General features: G+C 43.9%; 1 protein-coding gene across 41 annotated transcripts in view; it reads right to left on the reverse strand.

Moving 5' to 3' along the window:
• Positions 1-20,706, reverse strand: part of MBNL2 (muscleblind like splicing regulator 2) — a 100,792-nt gene extending 80,086 nt beyond the window's left edge. For 20 of the 41 annotated variants that reach the window (XM_085535983.1, XM_085535985.1, XM_085535981.1 and 17 more), the window contains exon 1: positions 20,598-20,706. The gene's annotated coding sequence lies outside the window, so the exon portion shown is untranslated. Of the gene's footprint in view, positions 1-4,010; positions 4,243-5,465; positions 5,957-8,762; positions 8,883-10,185; positions 10,533-20,597 lie in introns of those variants that run through there. The other 21 variants (XM_085535984.1, XM_085535987.1, XM_085535982.1 and 18 more) reach the window with 6 other exon arrangements.
• Positions 20,707-22,581: the final 1,875 nt, after the last annotated feature.

A 22,581-nucleotide genomic window follows, 5' to 3' on the forward strand; every position in this document is an offset into this window, starting at 1 on the left:
TAACATGCCAGTCAAGCTCTGTATTCCTGTCCTCAGCTTACCCTTTTGCCTTCTCCACTTTGGGACTGCCACTCCTTACAAGCAGCCTAGTTCTGCAACTAGGCCTGGCAACAGATCCTCAGGGACATGCTGATCCTCAAGGCCTCCCATGAGAAAGTCAGCAGTCATCTCTTATTTCAAACAGTTTTCAGAGTCTGCAGACTCACACAACCTGTGTTGAGGCACATAAACCTGACCCTGGTGACTGAAAAGCACCATCTCCTCAGTTGCCCTCAATGCCAAAGGAGAGAAGGGCACCTCCAAAGGCACAATTCAGGGCGGCACAAGGGCATGGATGTACATCCTGCAGGCCCACACAGTGTGCCACTGCCCTGCAAGGGGAACAGCCATCAGTTTGGGAAGGCAAAAAACTGGCAGAAACAGGCAGTGGTTCTCAGGCTGCAGTCCCCCACCTGTGGTTGTTGGGTCCCACTCCTCAAGAGAAGGTAGGATAGAAAGTAGGCAAACAACATGAAGGTGAAAGGGAACCATATCTCCCATGTTCTACAAGAGTCCAGCCACTCCCAGCTCCATGGATGAAGTCCATGTCTCTGAGATGGATGTAATTCCAGGTGTGGCCCTCTAGCTCCTCCCCCTGAGATGGATGCAGTGGCTTCTTACCACTTCAGACATTTTATACCAAGGATTAAGCTGCTAGCGTGTCCCCTGCTGGCATTTCTACTTCAAAGAGCTGCTGCAGTGGATTGCAAAGCCTTTGAAAGTAGCCACATCACACAATGTCCTGAGCATTAAATGAGGTCTTAAAAAAAAAAAAAAAAAAGGGGGGGGGGGGAAAGAAAAAAAAAAGAAAAAAAAGAAGCAGCAAAGGTACTGGCTTCCTAAACATTCCAGGGCAGTCACTTTGAAAGGCCTTAATGCCTTGCTTTTTAGTATTTCCCCTTCCCTACCCTTCAAAATTATCACAATAAAACAGTCCAGTGAGGAACTGAAATACACAAGGGAACTGAAAAAAACACCTGCGAAAAGTTTTCTAACACATGTGCTATGGCTCCAGGAGAGCACTGCACCGTGCTACTGCTGCACGCCTAGCATCTCAATGAGCATTGCAGCTCTGCCATCAGCAGCACCAGCAGCCCACACACAAGTGTCCTCTGGCACAGAAACCTTGCCACAGACAAAAGTCTGCTCAAAAACACTGCATGACAAGCTCCTGAATTCCCTGTGACTGCCTGCCGTACTCCCAGGGCCTCCCATCTGCTCTGTGATGGAGATGGCCTTCAGCCCACCTCCATCAGCCTGAGGGTCTCTGCCTCATAGCACTGGGCCTTGCACTTGCTGGCTACAGTAGGAAAACCAGCACAGTTCTTTTCACAGCAATACAAGGCCAGGTCCGAGCCGCCAATGAATACAGCTGTCAGGAAAAACCCACAATTGTCACCACAACCTTTCAAATAAATAAAATGCAGGGCTCTGCTAAAGCCCTGAATCATTAACGGGGCAATACCTGCATGTGTGCCAGATACCCACATGAGAGGGAGGGACAGACAGAGGTGTCTGTTTACAAAGCAACACAGCTGTAGGAGTGAAATATTTATGTAGCTGTTAATAACAGCACCAAGAAAAAAACACCTAGAAGGGGGGGGGGGGGGGGGTTGAAATGGACTAAAGCAAAGCTTTGATATCCTACAGCACAATCACTTGAACACTGAAAATCTGCCTTCGCAATCCACAGAAAGAGGGACAAAAAATAAGCGCTTCTGAGTTCCAACTTCATTCCATAAACCCTGACAGGAAAAACATTGCTGTATTTTTCCTTGTGTGTTTTCTCTAATTCTGCCTATTGCTCAGACTGCTGTACTCTCTGCAGGAGAGAAGATTTCACCAGCATATGAGCCCCTCTACCAATTGTTGGCTTACAATTCAACGACGTGTGATACTCAAATGATCTTGAAATGGTGTGTAAGATGCACTCGGAAATTCCTAAAACTCACCGATCAATAACAGGAAAAAAAAAGAGTGATATAAACCATCTGTTCTAACTTGATCTGTTTCTTTATGTAAGAACTGCACCACAAAAATTCCCCTACCGTACCATTATGTATTTTTTATTTCAAAATCACATAAATGAAATACGATGTTTTTATTACGCCTATGTGTGTGTGCATACATCTACACACACACACACACACAAAAACAACAAAAAAGAAGGAAAAAAAGAAAGCACCGAGCATGTTTGTGCATCTCTTTCATTTAACCAGAACAGCCGAGCTCTTCTCACTTGCATTGTTGCTGGTACCACAAGCCCACCAGATCCTGGGCCAGGCTTATCACAACAGGAATCCTACAGGTCCTTCTAAAGCAGCCAGCTGACCACTGGCATCTCTCAATAGCTTTGGTAAAAACAGCACAAAAGTCCTCCACATGCTTACTATTTATTTGCATAGCTGTGAGTTTTAACATATATTCTTTGTATTAGTTATATATGCCTCTCGTCTCCTGTTAGGTGTGCTTGTGAATTTCCACAGTCTCAAACTCCTTTTTTAGTGCACCCAAAACACTGAAATAAGAACTTTACATCCCTTATTTAATGCATTTTATTTACTCACATGGCGATTAAGACATCAGTAAATTCTAGGAAGGCGATGTATGATTTTTAACCTCAAGCACCCTCTACCCCAAACAGAGCTGAAATGTTTGTTTTTAAAGGAGACTTTGGACACCGTATATCAATGACCAACAACTGTCATTGCATTTGCTAATAATGGATAAGACGATTAGTTTAATTAGTCAAGCAGTTAATGCTACTATTATTTGAGCTAGTTTTCAGCTTTGACACCCTCTTAAAATGAGTTTTATATTCTGCAGGCAGTAATTTCAGCCTGTTTACACACTAGTTGACCACAACACACTGCTAAAGATACCAAATTGGTTTCACAATCAAAGGCTGTAAAATGGTTTTTAAAAGCAAACATACTAACAAATCCTAAAGCAGGAAATTATATTCTCATTTGCTAAACTCTTGTAAACAGTTGTGTATTCTTAGAGAAAATAAAAAGAGGAAAAATCTCTGGGCTTTAAAAAGCATTTCTTGTCTGAAAGATAAAAGAGAATCCTCATAGCCTGAGAAATTTCTAGTAACACTGGAGAATAAGGTGTCATTAGTGGTTACTATCTGAAAATTAGACACGTCACTAATGTTTATGATTTAGGAAACAAAACCACATGTTGAACTAGAAATGAGGAATGCCATTTGAACCCTCTTTTTCTCACCTCTCAATGGTATAAAATAGTGAACATTCAGAGCTTCTTGCAAATAAATACAGTACAGGTAATTGCTGACATACTGGTGAGCTACAGAGAAGAACATTCGTCCACAGCAGAGATGACTTAGCAGACCTGAGTGCCTGAAATCCTATGCAATATTAATAGCTACTCTTCTCGCACAGGAAAAAAAATACTTGCAGCATATGACTACTGCAAATCTCTGTAAAATGCATGTGTACAAACAGAGAACTTTCCTTTCATAAACATTCTGTAGACGCTACACTACATCATTGGTAAATATTATCTTAGGAAAATGAAGAAATGAATCCAATACTGTGTAACTGCTCTTTGAGAGCAGGCAGACACCTCGGCATTAAAGCCAATTCTATACAATGTCACCTCAAAGATATGAAAAACAGTCATTTAAGGTATCTGTCAGAGTCTCAAAATATGAGACTGAAAAGATCTCTGTGCAAGTTGTGCAAGAAAATAGTTTTATTTGCAAAAAATAACAAAGTAGCTCGCACTCTATGTCTTGCATAAGATTATTTGACTTCTAATTATCAGTTCTTGCTTCACTTGCCTAACCTACTGTGTGCACAAACATTACATCTTAACATCGATAGTAATCAACTGCGAAACGTACATGTTCACATCCTATTAATAATAACATTCTACATCCTGACGTGTTTCACTTGTTAGCAGTTGGAAATTCTCGGGAGATACATGCGGCTGCTGTTACTTACACGAGCGCAGCGTATTACTGCTTCATAAACTGGAGATGTATCGACATCCCAGCCCCAGGTCTTCAGCGAGCACTGAGCCAAATAATAATTGGGAATTTGAATCGGCCTCTTCTGAACTAAGTCTGTTGTGAGGAGCTGGGCGATGACATCAGGATTTCTGTAGCCATGCCCTGTACTTCTCCTTGAAGAAGTGGGGGTGAAGGAGACGGGGGAACTGTTGGTCTAGCAGGGCCTATTTAACACAACGCTTTTAAAATTAGCTTAAATTAAAAGATTTTTTAGATTATTTCAAGTTTTTCCAGGCAGTAAAAGGTTCTCATACATAAATCTCTACTTCGAGACACTGATCTTCATTCCTCCTCAAATCACACACTTAATTTTTCTACCCACATCTTACCTGAACTAAAATATCTCTATATAACATTCATGGGTATTAGAAGAGAAATAAGATAATAGCATTTGCTCGCTGTTTCACCATCTGCCAATCTCTTATTTATTTTTAAAGTTATGTACTGCATACACAAACTTGACGCTGCTATAAGCACACGTAAGACAGCACGCTATGTCAGGTAGCTAACTGGGTAGGATCCTGATAGGTACTGAGCTCTGCCAGCATAAATGGCAGTCTAGGAAAGTCCAAGAGGCTTCAGCACGTCATGTCACAGGATGAGACAACGTCCTCAGACCTTCCCAACAATACAGCGGCAAAGTTTGCTTCCAACATCCAACAAATAATAATAATGAATAATAATACCAATTCCTCAGCCCTTCCACAACTGAAAAGACTTCAGCCTAAATAATCATCTTCTCTTCAGTGTGCTTAACATATATCCTTTCCACTGCTTCCCGAGGCTCCTCCTCACCAAGAAAGTTGATGCATCTCAGCACAGTGAAATCATTGCTGCGAAAGCCTGCTTGCTCATTAAATTATTCTGCTAGCTGTGTGTCCTCTCATTAAAAATGCACACAGATCAGATAATTGCAGCACACATTAGTAACCCTGTTTTCACATAAAGATCCCGTTTTGTTGCCAAGACAAAGACCTGGAAATGGCAGGGGGAATACTCAGCTGAACTACATTGCCAGAAACTAACAGCTTGCCTTCGCCAACACAAGGAATCACTGCACGGCTGAAAACCCCTGGACTTCTGTAATGGAGTGAAACGCTGTAAGCTTACCCTACCGTTTCTTCAAGCCCCAGGCAGACCGTCCCGGCTTTAGTTAAAGCCTCTGATCAGGAATTATTTAGATGAGCCATTCTAATTCACATAAATCTTCAAACGTATCTGCTATAAACTTCACAGATTTCCAGGTTGACTCATTCTCTTTATTAAGGCTAGGAAGCACTGCTAGGCGACAGCACGGCTAAAAATCCAATTAGGGTACAGCACTTCTGAAACACACTGACCTATTTCTGTTATTTGCTCGTGTTATTTTTAAGATGCATATACTCACTATCTATTCCTGAAGAGAGCTGTATATGGCATAAACGAAGTCCCTCTCAAAGCGAGTTGGCATAACACCCGCATATTGAGCCCTGACAGCAGGTATTCACCAGGGAAATCTCGCCTGCCCGCCTGCCCCAGGCAGCACAGCCGGTATGCAGCGCACTGCAGCAAACTCTTTGAACACTAGACAACAGCCGACAGTCCTCCTACCTTGTTCAGCTCCGTCTATTCGGCACGTTTCCAATGTGAACAGAAACATCTGACATCAACAAACAGCCGCGCCTTTCCCATCGCATCATTGTGATGAATGGATGCCACACCGAGCGATTAGCTGTCCCTTTTTAAATTATTATTATTTTTTTTCCTTTTTTTTTTTTTTTTTTCCTTTTTCTTGCACTCAGAAAGCCCTGAGCCTTATCGGGGGATTTTTCCTCAGATGATGAAGCAAAGACACAGCCTGAACTCTGTTGCTGGAGGACTGCAGCCCTTCCTTCTCCCAGAGCCCTCCCAGCATATGGCAGCCAATCACACCCCGCATCGTCAGCCCTGCCGCTCTCGAACCCACTGGATATGGGTGATTGACACGGCAGCGCGGCGCTCCCAACGTGGAAAAACAACACGTCCATGCTGATGAGCCAGGAATCTCCCTCGCGCAGGAGAGGGTTTCTGCTGGCGAGGTAAAGCAATACCTCCATGAAGCACCACATGCGGCAGAAGCAAAAAAACAACTCCCCCTGCATCACAACGACAGCTCGGCGCTGGCTTTGCACGAGGATTTTATAAAGCTTCTGCTGATCATAAACGCATGCACAAACGGTATTACTGAAACTGCAGAACCGCAGCGACGCTGTTTTGTTCGGAAAGGTTTGCCGTGCACCGTAAACCAAACAATCTGTCTTTCATTTCGACATGCAGCAAAACCGCACTCCTATCCAGCTCGCAGTATTCTCACCTAAATACTGCACAATCCCACCGTGCAGCGCGCTCATTTAGCAGCATCACACGCAGGCAGCATCTTTCAGTACATTTGAAACCAGGTGCTCCAGGTATGGGATGCTCCTTGATGAGGACACGACCTAATGGTGGTGGTTTTAATACCCTTGGCAGACAGATCATATGAGCAGCGCCCTCACTCCAGTAGGGTGAGCAGCTCACCATTGATGCCCATCAGTACTGAGGCTGTGATACCAGTTGCCATTTTTTGGCTGTGCCCAGGGCAGATCAGTACACTTGGGACAAAAGGTCTGGTGTTTTCTCACAAATTTTGCTTTAGTTTTAAACAAAAAGTGCAATGCAGCAAAGGATTATTGAACATGAGTTGCAATTAAGAAAGAATACAAAAAAGGAGCTTAACCGGGAAGTCAATCTTCATCCAAAAAGGGATAAAGATTGCAGTGCAATACTACTTTAGACAGTAGTTAATGTAGTTCAATCCCTTACATAAAAATGTGTAAAATGTATCTAAAATCCCACTGAAAGTTTAAAAATATGAATAGACAAGAGGAAAACAAAGCCCTCATTCAACTGGCAGCTCTGTCCCAAGGCCCCATTGTTTCCTATCGCCTGTTTTGCATATTATAAATGAAGCTTTCCAAAATCCATTACCCTGCCATCCCGCAAGCAAAAACTCTCCTTCGGGCTTCATCATTTCCCCTCCAATTTGTCAAGGTCTGCCCCTTCCAGCACTGCAGGCCCCCCTACCGCAGCCCCCTGCCGGCTGCTGCCGGTGTCCCCGCCATCTGACCATGACACACTCCTCCTCTCCCTCCCCTCCTCCATTCCAGCAAGTTCAGGCTTCTGCTGGCTCCTGCTGCTGGCTTCTGCCTAGAGGCTCCTACAGGGCAGCCCTCCCTCTCTGCTGAATCACCCCCGTCATTCCACTCTAATATACAAAAACAGACAAAAATAACCCTAAACAGTTGGTTCCATTAAGCCTCGAGAGACCCGGAGCTGGGTCGCGCTGCTGGCAAGACTGGCAACTCCGTCTACGATCGAGGTGGCCCGTTGCGTCTTGTTGGGATTTTCCACAGCCTTCTGACTTTGCCAGACTCGAGCTGCCTGTGTTAAAATTTTCCATGCTGGACATCTGCTGCAGGATTTATTTATTTTACTGCCAAAACGCAGTTTGCCCATTTCTGAGACAGCCTAGACAGAAACACATTGCTCTGCCATTCCTAGAGCCCACTGACCAGAGAACTCTACCCCCTCCCCTCGAAGGGCAGTCCTGAAAATTGGCAGTACTCTCTACTTTTATTTTTCAAGGCTACACCTTTTGCAATTCTTATGAAAATATTTTTCCTATCTGATAAAGCTGTGGGACCTGCCAAAACGGTGCTGATATATCATCACATTTTTCCTTCTGAGCTGTGCAATGTAAATCTACCACCTCCTCCGAATGGCCGTATGTGGCTGGAAAGGCACCAGCCCCACAGTGCGACTGAGCGTGTAACGGGCTCAAGTTACAGGAGATTAGCAGGATTTCCCCTGTAACTGCTGCTCCCATCTGCCAAAGACCAGACATTGGAAGTGACAGCAGGAAGACAACCTCGTCTGTTGCTTTCGTGACCCTTTGGCTCATGTCCCACGGATGTGCAGGAGACACAGCCTTGAGACAGCGCTGCAGTGGGGTGTGAGAAAGGTTGAGGGGGACCACAGCGTGAAGCTGGGCAGGAGGGAAGAGATGGCAGTCAGAGGAAGGGGAGAAAGAGAAGTGAGAGACTGAGTCTGGAAATCCCGGGTCTGGCTGAGCAAAAAGGTTATAACAAGGAAGCAGAAAGTGCCTGAGCTGGACGAGAAGCACAGAACAGACAGCACCAAGCATCAGCAATTGCAACGCAGTCAGTAGATGAAAGATGACACCAAGGCAGGGACAAAACAGTGATGGAGCCTGGTGGCCACAGAGCACCCCAAAGGGTCCAAACAGGAGGATGAGCAGCACAGTCACAACCACTCCACCTACAGAGGAACTAGCCCTGTACAGTGGAGATGCAGGCCGGTCATGGCTCCCAGCCCAGGCTCAAGAGGTCAGCAGCTCACTCCTCTCCAGAGACACACACTGCCATGGTCCTCCTTTCCCTATGAACCAATGTGGCAGTGCACACAAAGAATTTCCATGGGTAGTTAGTTTGCTTCTAAGAAGCTTGCAAGTTAACTGCAAAAAGGAAGTTAAATAAATCCAGACAAGCTGGCTGCAGGCTCAGGGCTTTGGGTGAAGTCAAAGCGTGGTTCAGGTTCTCCAAAGTCTTACAGTCTTACACCTAGGCTGCTAGAATGACATATGCAAAACCAACGGCCACGTGCTCACCTGGATTCTTGTGTGGATGATTACATCTTAGTTCTTCCCTTGTCAAGGGATCAGAAGCTTCTCAAATCACACACTGTATGTATCAGCCCCTCAGCCAGCCTCTGTCAGAAAGCTCAAGAGAAAATATGTAATCTTCCTTAGAAATGGTGTTTGAATAGCATGCAGCAAGGCATGAGTTCAAGGGCTGGAGAAAAAATAATGTATATTTAAAAATACGGTCTTCTGCACATTGAACGAAGAGTTCCAGAGTGATTGATCTGAATTGGAGATGTAGCCATCCGATCATGCATTTTTCACATCAGTTACAATTAAAATGGTCAGGATTTCAATTTTCAGATCTACTTATGCAACTGCATTATATATTTAATTGCAATATGAAAGAAATCATACGGAAGCAAAGAAGTTCTGATGTCAAACTCGAAAAAGATGAACAAATACAGGTACATTCTGAACAAAGAAAATACCACCTGCTCTGTTTCACAGTCTCCTGTACTTAATGATTCAATGTAAACACACTGCTAAAGGCGACTCTTGCAACTTTCTGAATGGTACAGATATAGCATCCCCAGAAAACTGGACTCTTTTGGAAGTAATAAAGTTGTAGTAAAATGGATCAAGCAAAAAAATCACGCTTTATTTTTCCTTTTTGGCTCTTTGATGATAGCTATTAGAGCTAACACCAGAAACCAACAAAACTCGATTTATGCAAACAGAGAGGACTGTAGATACCACTAACATTTAACATGACAAGTAGCTTATGTGATACTGACTACAGCACAAAGAAGATCTTGAGCTGAGCGTAGATGACCTACAGCAATGGTGACATTTGGGTAAGTTCAGCAATGGCAGGAACAACTTCAAAACTTCCTTGTGTCAGTAATAGACTTCCCACAACAGCTAGCGCCAGCAAAATTCCACCTTCGTAGCTATGATCTGAATGACAGCAGAAAAGAAAATTCAAGGCAGCTGCCATGAGTTTAAATCTAGACACCTAGACCTATTCACAGGCAATGTCACTGATGCCAGTCTTTGCAAAATACCTCACTATTTCCGAGGCGCTGGAGCTGAAGTGCTGGCAGGAATCACAGTAAGTTGCAAAAATAAGATCTCTAGTACTGCTAAAACTGAAGTTAGTGTCAAGAAGCAAGTATGCTTCCAAAAGGACACTGCTAGGGCAATTAGTACTATTATTTACTAAATATGCTTATTATATGAACTTAAGAGTCCAGGATTTCAACTGCTTTAATTTTCAAGTACCTGGATTTCCAAACATCTCCCTAACCCAGAAAACCTTGAAATGGTTTGTACACAGACATGAAAACAGACTGTTCTAGTCTTACCATCTACACTGAAAGAAATATGAAACAGTAAGATATCGCATAAGCAAGCACATATTCGAGTCAGAGGTTAGGATTCACCTTACCAAACTTGAGAGGGCTTCTGGAGGCCTTCCAAATCCTGTCCTTCCTCTTGTTGGTTGTGCAGGGAATTTAAGCCATGTCTAAACTGTGAGATCCAAATGCATGGGTTCAGGCATGCACCCTGGCCGTATCCCGACTTTATTCTGGGATGACACCAATTCCACATCAGCACGAAAACCGAGTATACGTGCACGTTTCCCTCCTGTGGTGGTTGTGGTTGGGAAGGGTAATGAACATGCCAGACAGAAGAGAGCTGCAGAACACCGCAGCCAGGTTTTATAGCTGAATGTTTGAGAGACATAGACCGGGTGCACCAGAGGGCTGAGCGGCCTCTGAATGTAGCCTTATGCACTTGGCTTGAAATATACATGACCAAATATAAACAACCACATCTCCATGAGTCACTCTACTCCTCCTTTCTCTTTATAGTCACTGAAGAGAAACAGGCATTTGTAGGCTGTGATTCATCATATACCAAAGTAGATCTTCTAAGAGATTCTTCTACATCCTCGAAATGTTCTGTCTCTGTTACCTGAGATGGCCACCCTCCTATTAATTCCTTTGTTAAACAAAGAAAAGGTGAAATCATACTACAGAAGAAGCTTTATTAAGAACCTAAGAACTTAAGGCACTGAAGTTACATGCTCTGGATGGCACTTTAGATTTTCTAATTAATTTCAATTAACTTAATACATAAGCATATATCTTAAGAACACGTGTATTTTGACAATGCAGTTACAGCTTTGGTGTAAATCCTCAGCTTCCTATAAGCACGTTCCAGTTATGCTGCTATATAAGCAACACAAGCTTGTTCTCTAAGCTATGCTGAACGTGTTCCAGGTTTTCTTTCCCTGACTGAACATCCATCCCTACACTCCCCCATGCTTTCTTCCTCTGAACAACTGATTGACACCAAATTAACCTAAAAGGAGTTAGACTGAGTTAGACTAAGTTCTTTAAGATTTTCTTCTTCTCATGGGAAATTTTTTGGGAGAGAAGGTTGTTAGAACACATGATTTATTGCTGTTTCTCGCTGTATAAGCTTAGAAATATACACTGGCAGAGTGCTAAACTAGGCAAAACAGACTGGCAAACCACCTATATTAACTAGCTCTTTGAATGCCGACTTACACTAAAGTTTCATCAAAACAGTGATTCTGTTTTTCCTCGTGACAACTAAAAAAAGGCTGAGCATTTTGAAGTCCACTGATCTGAAATATCAAATCACAGAAGTATTACAATAGAATCACAAAGGTTGGAAAAGACCACTAAGATCATCAAGTCCAAATGTCAACCCATCATCACCATGCCCACTAAATACTAACGTTACAGACATTTGGTGACATCTTAGATTCCCAACTGAGAGTCTGAGTTTCTGAACTCTACTTGGAAGAACAGTTCTATGAGTCAGAAGGAATCATGGGGTAAAAGCATTAACACTGCAAGCAAGACGTATCTTCCTTCTTGCTAATTGATTTCATGTCCTTTACTTATACAGCATCTACCACAACCAGGGAATTAACTGGTGAAAGTCTTGTACTGTGCCGGTATGTCTTCAGCATCCAGTTGGAAACATCGCCAAGGTGTAAGTCACCACTGTTCAGTACTCCTTAGCAAGACCATTGTGTATTGGGAAGTTCTTCCATTTCTGATACAAACATGTTCCTTCCCCCTCAGATCCTTCCATGACTAACTTCCTCCACAGCTATTGTTCTGGCCTCATATTTGGAGTTGCTCCCGTTCAAAACAACAGCAAGAGGAAACCACTCGATAAATCACCTTGTCAGAGAACCTAACAGCCTCATCCCTAAAGTCACATAGGAGAAGCCCCTTGTATTTCAGGGAACACAGGTGAAGGCTGCATAAAAGAAACTTCTGCCCCTTATTTTGAGAAGATAGAATTTGGTGGCTTCCCGTAACAGCCAACCTATCAGGAAGAAACAGAACTAAGATTTGTCCTCTAAAAAGTTCCTAAATTACCAGAAATAATCCTTCACATAACTACCTGAAAAAAACAGCCTATTCCAATTATGTTTTGTAATAGGTAAACCAAGTATTTTTTTAATCTACTGTGAAGATTCAATTATCAGCCCCTAACGTAATCCAGATCCTGCACATAATTCAAGCAATGGCTGTAAATAATACAACTTTTGACCAGTGATGTAATGAGGACTCTTTAATTATCCTTTAAATCCATGAGCTCTATTTTATTTCTCCATGTTAAACCCAAAGGGGAAAATACGTCACCGAACAAAGCTACATTTTGAATCTCTCCATCTTAAATTAACACAATAATAATTCAACTTAGTCTAACTGTCTAAAATGATTCTACTGTTATTAAACACTGCTGCAAGGTAGCTGCAAAATATCCCATTGCTATTTAGCAGGTGATGCTAGCTGCCATTTCCCTGCAAGCTGCCACTTAACAGCATGAGCCTGTAGGGTAGATGCTCAGGGGCATGCAGCAAAATCAGCAAGCAATATCCACTGTAAGCAGAGAAAACAGGCACCAGGAGACTTCAGGAAAAAGAAAAAAAAAAAAAAAGAGAAGCAATTGAATCATTTTTGCTTTTAAAAATCAATGAGAACAGGATTGAATCCCTCACCCTTTCACAGCAATTAATGAGCTGCACATGTAAAAGTAGAGGACTCCATGTAATTAACAAAGCATTACATTGGCAAGGAGGATAGGCCTGGAGTATGTAAGTACAGGGTTTTATTCCTTTCTGTGAAGTATGGATGACAGGTAGGAGAAAGCTATGCCAAGCGAACCGCTGGCAAGCAACTAGTCTTTTGGTTAGCAGGCAGCTCTGTTTTGTGAAGTCTATCAGTTTGTGTTCACATAGGCAAGCCTTTCTTTAAACATCAGAATTACATGCATTTAAGCAGTCACCGGTTTTACATCAAATTTCAATTTTCACCTCAAAAAGGTTGATTTGTTACAGCTTGCTGCATGGTTACTATGAAGCTTTTGTGTGTACAATGTTTTAAAACATTGCATGCGGTTCTTTGCCAAATTATTCTGCCACATAACACTATATAAATATACACGGTCGTGCATCTTTATTTTTCCCGACGTCGTGTTACGTTAACGGAAACCAAGAAAGTGAATATCTGTACACAGACGAAGAAACAAGAATTGCTTTCACTCAGGATAAACAGATAAACAAGGAGTAATGAAGGGCAAGAAACAAGGTCCTTTAGCAGAAGCACTAGGTGGGGATAAAATGGCATCCAAAAACCCTGATATCCAATACAGCTTCAGCAGTAACTTTCAAGACTGAGCCCCGCCACCTCAAGAACAAATTAAATTACAAAAAGAGTGCCTCAAAATCAAAATGCACACACCACTTCATTGACTAGAGGTCCAGAGATAGAATGAAGAGTTTATTTGTAGGAAAAACACTGTAAATAGCTACTCTCCAGCTAATGCTGGGCACTTTATCTTCTGTATTTTTCTCTATCTTACTACTCTTCCTCTCACTTGAAAGAAAAAAAGTAAAACAAAATATTGACATAGCCATTAATTTGACTATTGCCCCTAGTACCAAATCTAATAATGATTAATTATTAGAAGAATAATATGTATATATTAGTAGAGGCAAAATAAGATTAGAAAGTATCTTGCCTGCTGTCTTTGGCTTAAAGGTAGTAGTAGGCAAAGGAGACTGCAGAAGAACAGTGCAGGCTGAAATCCATATAGATATTTCACATGTATACAGTCTACCAACCAAAAATCTTAAGGCCAGCCTCACCAGTCTCCCTGCCCTCTTGATGATCATTAGGGGTTGCCTATCTGGGCAATGTCCAATCTGAGTTTCCAAAGCAAAAACTTGTTGCCACTATCCTCTTGCTGTCATCTGGCACTACTCATGAGAGCCCGGCTTCAATATCCATCACTAGCTGCATGGGATTTTCCCTCAGCCTCCTTTCATCCAACAGGGAACACCCAGCTCCCTCAGCACAGTCCATTGCCTGTAATGGTAGCTTCACACTGGGCCCAGACATGGCAACAGCTCTTTGCTGGAGCCAGACATACTGCCCGTGTCCAAAGTTGTGAATGTGTGCTCAGTTCCCAGTGGATGAACTAGAGAGACTTCTGCCTTTATCTGCTTTTGGCAGCATATACGAGGGAATATCACTCAAGTGCTTTGCATTTGCTTCTTCTGATTCTTGTTTCAACTACTGACAGAAGAGAGAGGTTAAAATCCCTGGATTCTCCACAGAAACATCCACTGTTGGGCCCTGTTTCTGTCCTCTCAGAGGTTTTACGTATTGTGTGCACTTAGATTTTAGAGAGATATCTACTACCCAGCTATACCATGTCTCATCAGAACCCTTCCAGCTACCTTAACTACAAAGGAACAAAGTAACCTGAGCTAACTTTCTTGATATACCCCTTCGGAAAGCAAAATCTGAAGCAGACTCTCCAATTACGGCCATGGCCAAATATTTCTTTGTGAGACAACGTATCTTGAAGAGCATTGGAAGCTCTTAAAAACCAACAACTTCAAGAATATTCCATTTATTTTACTCCTTTTCCCCCCCCCCAGTTTTTAAGTGGAAAACAAAAAATAACTACAGTCCCCCTGACAAAATCCTGCTGATGTAAACAAAGTAGAACCACAGCAGTTTTAATGATTCCTCCAGTTGAGAAAACCCATTGTCTCAGTCCTAAAACTCTCTAAAACAAAACCTTAAAGTGACATCCTCCCCGTTTCCAGTTTGCTTCTGGCAGCAGGTTTTCTCCGCCAGGGCTCAGCAACAGCAGGGACCAACCCTAGCAGGTTTGGCATCGCTGGCATCACTATAAGAAAAAAGTGCATCAATCATCTGAAATTTCTAAAGAAGCATGAGGTAAGCTTTCTAGAAAGCAACAACAATGCTGCAATAATCCTCCTGTCAGCCCTAGGGCCATCATCACAACTCAGACAACCAAACCGCTCTGCTGCTTTACAAGGGAGGAGTGCTGAGCTCCACCCAGCCTTGGCCTCCAGTTACTGTCACACTGTTGATCAAGTTGCAACTTTACAGCTCAGGAAGGGTATTGACTTTTCCTCCCCTTCCTCTAATTCACAGAAGTGAGGATAGGTAATTTCAAGCGAACGACTGACTGAAGCCACTAACGCCTTGTTCTGCTGGACTGTGCCCTAATGTTGCCATTGCAGTTAATTAAGCCTTCACCCTTCCTGTCCACACTCACTACTGCTCCCACAGGATACATCTTCAAGTCTAACCATTCCCAGGATTCAACACTTATACCTCCAAAAAGAACATCAGGGTATCCAAGCCCATCCCATGGCATCTAGAAACCCACATGGCACCCATCTAACACAGTGTAAACTGAAATGGACTGTTCAAGAAACTAGGAAAAGAACCAGAGACATCAGATACCATCTAAAGGCTACAAGTAGCACAAGAAATATCCTCCAACACAAACAGGAAGCGAAGAGCATAAAGTATTATGAAATGAAGTGAATGAGTTGAGTAACACAAGACCCATCACTAACTGCCAATAGGCAACACAGAATACTAAGAGTGAAATACCTGATAGGAATTGCATCACCCAGTGCTGTCAAAAGGAGATCTAAAGCCTACGTCTTTTTTTCCCTCCTCCCCTCACACTGTTAAGAAGAAGACTCAAACACAAGCAGGGGGCAGGAAACACTGTATATACCTGTTCTGCAGACATGAAATCTAAGATGCTTATAGTAAGGCATCATTAGTCTATTTCACTAATCTGAAAAGCTAACATTAATATTTATTCACTTAAAGGCTACAGTAAGCAAACACTTACAAACCCTGACAACCACTGCTCCAGAAGCGCATCCAAAAATCACCTTGATATACTGACAATTCATTGTATACATACAAAAAACAGAAGTTCCAGATTTGAGAACAGCAAATAAAGGTTAGATAACTAACTCATCAAAGCCTATACACCAAGGTCATCAATGCTCAGAGCCTACAACATCCATATAAACAGAGAGCACCACAGGGATGCGGCCTACTTCATGAAAACCTCGTGCCTACTTGGAAACCCCGCTCAGCCAACAAGTGCACCCTTCACCCAAACCCACCAACCGCTCACTTACAGCCCAAGTTGAGAACATTTAGAGATCCCTGTAACTCTTAACAGTTTTTATTCCCAGACCTCTGAATTCAACCCACACTTTTTTACAGTCTTAAATCACTAACAAAACACTCGTAAATTTTCTTGAGCATTTCATCCTTGAAAAAGAAACAGTCCTACCGCCACTGAAGAAACTTGCCATGGATCTACTAAACAACCTTTCTGAGAAAGATCAGTAACAAAGCCATCTGTTGGCTCATTTAATTGAACCTAAAGCTACAGACAAGGAACACCAAGCTAAACAGAAGGCAAGGACTCTCAACCCCACACAATTTCCAGTCAAAGAAGATGCAGGTTCATGCAAACTCAGCCTCCCAGATGTTCTTTTGATACCATAAGGCATGAAATATTAGTCTGTCAGCAGAGGGTGCATTAAATAAGAAGGTGCTCCACCACCCCTTGTTACTTCCCAAGCAGAGACCCACAAAGCAGAATTCTCTCTGCCCTGTTTCCAACATCAGCATCAAACCGGCATGTGAACAGGTCAGAAACGGCCTCCAGCTCTCTCAGTATCAAGACAACAGAGCTGTTTATCCTTCAGCACAAACAGTTGCAGCATGATCAAAATGACCCGCTGCTGAAGAGCAGCGCAAGTTAAATTGAATTGAACTTAAACCTAAACCTGGAATTCACCAGAAAGCAAAAATAATTTAAAAAAAAAAAAACAAAAAAAACACAAGAAAACACCACACTGTTTAGAGTCTGCAGCCACCTACAAACTGGCTTTGTTGCCTTAAGATACATGATCTCAACTGGTCATAGGTCAGAAGTATTTCTGGACTTTACACTGACATTATACTTTCATACTGACACATTACTCAATGACAGTGTTGCTGTCTCAGCTCTACCTAAGCAAAGAGTGGCCTGTGTAATACGCCATAGCAGGTCACGAAACTTCCCACTCTAGGAAATTTTACTGCTCCAGAACATGCCAGTAATACATCATACAGCATATGATGATACCGTCACCACACCAATCCTCCTATCTTCCAGACTGCATTCTTGTAGAGCTCAAAACCCTACTTGCTGTCTTAAAGCACTCTGAGGCCTAGGCCCTAGATAGCAACGGGCCTATCTCATGCTCCACACAGGAAGTCCTTAACTGTGGGCATCTTCATCAGTCACTGAAATGCTGGCCTGTTGCATTATTGCTTACTTCCAGCTCTTTGAAGAGGCCCACTCTTCCTTCATACTCAGGTCTGAGCCATACTCAACTGTCTTTTTGTTCCATATTCAGTTGGGTGTTTCAGTATTGCAGTTTGGAAGGTATAGAACCCAGCTATCGCAAATCATTCATCCGTAATGATAAAGACTACGCTAACAGAGCAAGGGATAAATCACCAGTAGAAAAAGGAGATTGTTTTTGTTTTTAAAGGTTTATTCGTCATAAATGAGCGACTAGAAAATGGAAAGCATTCTTGATTAACACTTTCACTTCAGTGACATCTTAATGAATGCTTTCTAACTTAACTATACTTACATAAAGTTGCAAATGAAGATGGGAGAATATTGAAGAAAGGCAAAAGGAAAAAGAGAAGAAGGGAAAAAAAAGAAATAAAGAAAATTACATCAAGCATTTTAATTTCTTGGATGCATATAAGAAAATGAATAATAATGCATGTGAGGAAAAGTGATCCAGCAGAGATTTGATTAGTACAAGACATCTGGAAAGCAGTAATGAGTAGACAGAGTTTGAAATATGATAGAGGGGCATGAGATCTGGAAGCCAATTAGGTTACTTTTCAGTTCTGCAAAGATGAAGGTAGCGTGTTCGTATCTGCCTTCAGTACTGCAGTACCATACAGCTAACAATAAACTGCCAGAAGAAAAGGACAGAAGAGCAGTAAACGTGATTGAGATGGAGCCCTCTGAAGTGAGCTACCCTGATGGCCATCAATATTAAAATACCTTCCTCAATAACAAGTTTAATGCTATTGGTGGTTCTCTGTTTCTGTTTTTATTGGCAGATTAGACCAAATTCAGAAACCTTCTAGTAGTACCACAGCAATACCTATAGGGGCCTATTAAAAGGGGGGAGGGAAGGTGGTATAAACAAATAGGCTGTTCATTCACATGGTATGGCATCAGTTTCAGTGAGAACATGCCAAAACAAAATAAATTAGGCTCTATAATTTTACTCGTCAGTGTAAAGAGTAAAATAATCATTAAAAATTGCTGAGATTCCAAGAGCTGCCCAGAGGACCCAACACCATCAGGCAGCACGGGGAATATCAATTTTATGTGATGCTTTTTCCTGCCATAAACTGTTAACAGCACTTTTTTCTGCTGTCTCGTAGTTGAGCTTTCAAGCTCAGAGAAAACAAGACCAGGAAGGTGCCCAAAGTTGGAGGAGTCATATGTCACATGGGTGGCAGAATCCACGGACAGCAGAACCCATGGACAGCTTCTGCACGGCACACACACCACACTTTGAGAATCCCTAGGTTAGTAGAAAATCTATTTGATGCTGCATCCTGCAGCTCTGCAGACTGTGCAACCAGCAGAGAAACTGCAGAGCAGATGTAGTAGACAAGATGAAAATTTCGCCCACCAAGTGTTAGCAGCAAGTAGACTTTATTTTTAATCTTCTTATGACAACTGTTATTCTGCAAAAGCCAAATTTAAGAAAATGATGCTGGAATGAAAGATTTCAGCATCACAATCCTAAACAGACCAACTCCAAGGATTTGAGATTTTGGTAGGTCTGCCAAGCTCTAAAAATAAGCTGTTTATTCAGAGAGGGCCATAAATGATTAAGGAGAGAAGTTTATGAGGAAAAACGTGTTGAGGTGATGTGCGTTGCGGAGCCCATCTTCATATCTACACTGCACAGAGGTATCACTACACGTCCAGCCTCTTCTGCTATAGAAAAACATCACCATACAGCTACTGTACTGTAAGCTGCCTTAGAAAGACAGAAAGACCTTTGTGCTACTGCAACCCCCTGCTGGAGCCAAACATCGTTCCAAATCTCACCTGCAAAAGACAAGCCGTAGCATATGGCAGCAGCCATGGAAGTGCCACAGACTATCATACCCTACCCTGCAGTATGAGCAACGCCATCTCCTTACAGAGAGAGGCCGCAGGGCCCATCCTGGCTTCACGCACCCCTGGAGCCCACAGCTACACAAAAGGGCCTTGTCTGCAGGGGAAAAGCAGCATGCCTTCCTGCAGCAGAACCAGCTGTAGCACATGTATGCAAACAGCCAAGCATGCTGCACATTACTAACTGGCATCACCCACCCTGAAGCAACTGGTTTAGGGGTATTTTTGAACGTAGTAAAAAACCGTATCAAAGGAGCTTTCCATCAGTCCTTGACAGTAACTTGGTGGCACTTCCCACCTGGTGGTGATGAGGAATATGATTTAGCTGGGAAGTATTGGTAATGGTTGGACTACATGATCTTCTAGGTCTTTTCCAACCTTGACAATTCTGTGATTCCCAGAAGAGTTCAGATACACATTTGGCCCCAAAGCCACCTACAGGTAGGCGTCTTATTTGTGTACACACTCACACTGCGGTATGCACACACAGGGCGAGAGGAGGCAGGACAGATGGCTGAACCTGTGCCTATTTACCAAGGTACGAACACCATGTTAAGATGATAAGTGCGGGGCCAAGTCACGTGCTGAACATTAATTGCACTTCCTCCGCTGCCTGCCCACAGCAATGGGAACCCACTGGGACATGGCCCAGCGTGACCATGAGGAACAGTGGGCACGTAGATGACCCCACTGCTCTGGTCCACAGTACCCAGGGAGCATCATTGCTCCCAGCAGAAGGGAAGCACAGCCGGGAGAAACAGAAAGGAAAACATCTGGAAGCAGAAGCCCGCAGGCAATGTCGTCATGGCTTGGAAAATCTATTAGCGTGCATAGATCTCCCACGTGCGCACCTAAGGTGTAGGTACACACGCACACTGGGCTCTACACGCAACTCGTTGCAACACAACGTCGACTTTTCCTCACGGAGTTTTCTCAGGGCGCTCCGGCCCAATGCGGCGGTCACGCTCACGGCCGCGGGTGGGGGCGACAAGGGGCACGGGGCCGCCAACGGGAGGAAACCGCGGCTCCCCGAGGCCGCCGCTCCCATAGCACAGCGCGGAGCCCTCGGCGGACACGGGACGGGAGGCGCCGCAACCGCTCCCATGGGAAACACGAGGGGAAAATGGCGGGGGGGGCACCCACGCGGGAGCAGAGGCCGCCGCCCGCCCAGGTACCGCGGGCCGGGGGCATCGGAGCGGAGCTCTCCGCGGGGACCGTGCCTCGGGGCTGCCTTACCTCGCGGAGAAGCCGGGCCGGGAAGCGGCCGTTCGCAGCCGGGCGGCGGCGCTTCCACGCAGCTGCTTGTCACCTCTCCCGCCGCGGCGGCGGCTGCGGGCGGAGGGGCGGGATAGAACGGCCCGCTCCGCCCCGGCCCGCCCCGCTCCGCACCGCCCTCAGCCCCAGCGCTTCCTCCCCCGGGCAGCGCTGCTGGGTTGGAGCTGAGGCAGGCAGGGCCCTCTGTGTCCCTGTGTCCCAGCCCCTGCTCCAGCAGCAGCACCCAGAGCAGGGTGCCCAGGCCCATGGCCAGGCGGCTCCTGTAGAGCTGCAGGGAGGAGAGCCCACAGCCTCTGGGCAGCCTGTGCCAGTGCTCCGGCACCGCACAGCGCAGCGCTGCTCCTGGTGTGCAGGGGGAGCCTCCTGGGGTACAGTCTGTGCCCACGGCCTCCTGTCCTGGCACTGGGCACCGCTTAAAAGAATACCCAGTTCTGCCCCCGGTGAATGGTGGTTCCGTGGCAGAAAGTAAGCAAGATTGTGAAACGTTTTCCTGGCAAGGGTTATTTTTTTAATCGTCATTATATGAGATGAGATAGAACTGGAGGTTATTAAATATGCAAAAAGCCTGGGCAGGATGTTCTATCAATAAGGTTTTAGTGCAGGGATGATATCATAAAAGGCAGAATCTCCAGAGGCCTTCTATTAGGCATCTGCTCAGAGGGAAGCGGGATTAACTATATTTCAGGTCAAGTCCAACATATTTTGTTGCCATGCTTTTAAAAACCTCAAGTGAAGAACACATTGTCTCCAGACCACTTGTTGTGTCCATTAACTATTTCTGCCTAGGCTTCTTTTTCTGAACATTAACCCAATTAAATTTTGCTTTCCTCTTCTGATTGTGGAGCACAATGGATATTACCCTGATTATGGCAATATTCCACAAGTACAGCTGAAGGCATCATGAGGTAATATGCTCTTCATATTTCTCCATTCAAATTGCCACGTTTTCAAAGCATTCCTCATTTGTGTTGGTCTCCTTGAGAATCTGGGATGCAATGCCCACAACAGATGCAGTAGATGAGCTGAGCCTCATCAGCAATGAAAAGAAGCAGAACTCTACAAAACATATATGACAGTGTATCCTGCAATGGGACCATTTGTGCCCAGTGTATTCAATGGGACCATTTTGGGGCAAAGGCAGCCTTGTGTTGACTTCCTAAGAGTCGTGCCTTCTTGAGAGCCCGCCAATGATTTCATACAGTCACAGAATGTCTTGGTTTGGTAGGGATCTTAGAGACTATTTAGTTCCAACCCCCAGCTGTGGGCAGGGCTGCCACCCACCAGCTCAGGCTGCCCAGGGCTCCATTCAACCCAGCCTTGAACATCTCAAGGAATGGGGCATCCACAGCTTCTCTGGGGCCCTCTGAGTAAAAAATGTCTTCCTAACAACTAACCTGAATCTCCACTTTTTTAGTTTAAAACTGTTCCCTCTTGTCCTACCACTGTCTGCCTGTGTGCAAAATCCACCTCCTCCTGCTAATGAGCTCCCCTCAAGCAATGGAAGGCTGCAGTAAGTTCTTGCCCTGACCTTGCTAATTTCAGATCATCTCTTCACCAACTTCAAGAGCAGGTGGAGAGAGAGTATCTTTTCATAGCAGTAGTTGAGCAGTGTACATTCTGAAGTGCCTTATTGATATTAGAACATGGTTCATTAATTTTGCATGTTTCTTAAAAAAAATAAAAAATCTCTGAATCATTTTAATGAGGATTAGTCAATATTATCTTGCTTTGAGAGATTCAGCCCGGAAGAATCAGGAGAAAACAAGTCAGAGTTAAATACCATTAATTCTTTAATATTTGCAGGTTCGTTTTGTCACATCTGCCTTATTGTTTTTATTAACAACCTGCCACAAAGACTCAAGGTACCATTAAAACAAGGCAGGAGGTGGCAGCTGCCCACTCCCATCCAGCCGCCATCCTCCACCCAGTGGTGCCCCCATGTGTC

This window comes from Coturnix japonica, chromosome 1, assembly GCF_054131305.1.
Source record: "Coturnix japonica strain WE chromosome 1, WE-NBRP24, whole genome shotgun sequence".
Classification (NCBI taxonomy): Eukaryota; Metazoa; Chordata; class Aves; order Galliformes; family Phasianidae; genus Coturnix; species Coturnix japonica.